This window comes from Buceros rhinoceros, unplaced genomic scaffold, assembly GCF_000710305.1.
Source record: "Buceros rhinoceros silvestris isolate BGI_N320 unplaced genomic scaffold, ASM71030v1 scaffold535, whole genome shotgun sequence".
NCBI classification, from domain to species: domain Eukaryota; kingdom Metazoa; phylum Chordata; class Aves; order Bucerotiformes; family Bucerotidae; genus Buceros; species Buceros rhinoceros.
The window spans coordinates 1498-2006 of NW_010414290.1; the positions used below are offsets into that span (position 1 = coordinate 1498).

The window sequence follows — 509 nt, forward strand, 5'->3', positions numbered from 1 at the left end:
CGTCCCCGCCTCCCCCTCCCCTTTCCTCTCCAGCACGGTCTGCCCGTAGCTCACGTATTTCCTCAGCCACTCGATGCAGGTGGTGGTCAGGTAGTCACTCAAGTGCTTAGTGACAGTCCCGTCCTCCTTGTCCTCCCACTTCCTCTTGGTGATTAGTGCCCCATCATCCACCGTGGTGAACGTCATCGTGTCCAAGTCGAAGGTGATGAAGTCCCTCCCATCGTAGGCATGTTGCCAATACCCCCTGGTGCTGTTGTCCTCCAGCAGGTCACAGCCAGACATATGCTGGATCGTTTGACTCACTGGAACACACAAGAGCTGCCCCCACCCTGCCCGGGGCCCAGAGCACTTGTGGGGGTCATGTAAAGCCACGATGCAGCCTCCTGCACCCAGGACATGGCTGGGCTGGCACCTCCACTGACCCCCATGGGCGAGGGGCTGGGATGGGCTGGCACAAGCTGGGGCAGCAGTGTGGGACAGGGCAGGATCTCGGGAGGGGGGAACTCTCG

General features: G+C 61.1%; 1 pseudogene; it reads right to left on the minus strand.

Annotated features, from left to right (window-relative positions):
- LOC104494224 overlaps nucleotides 1-302 on the minus strand; it is a 1016-nt pseudogene extending 714 nt beyond the window's left edge.
- Nucleotides 303-509: the final 207 nt, after the last annotated feature.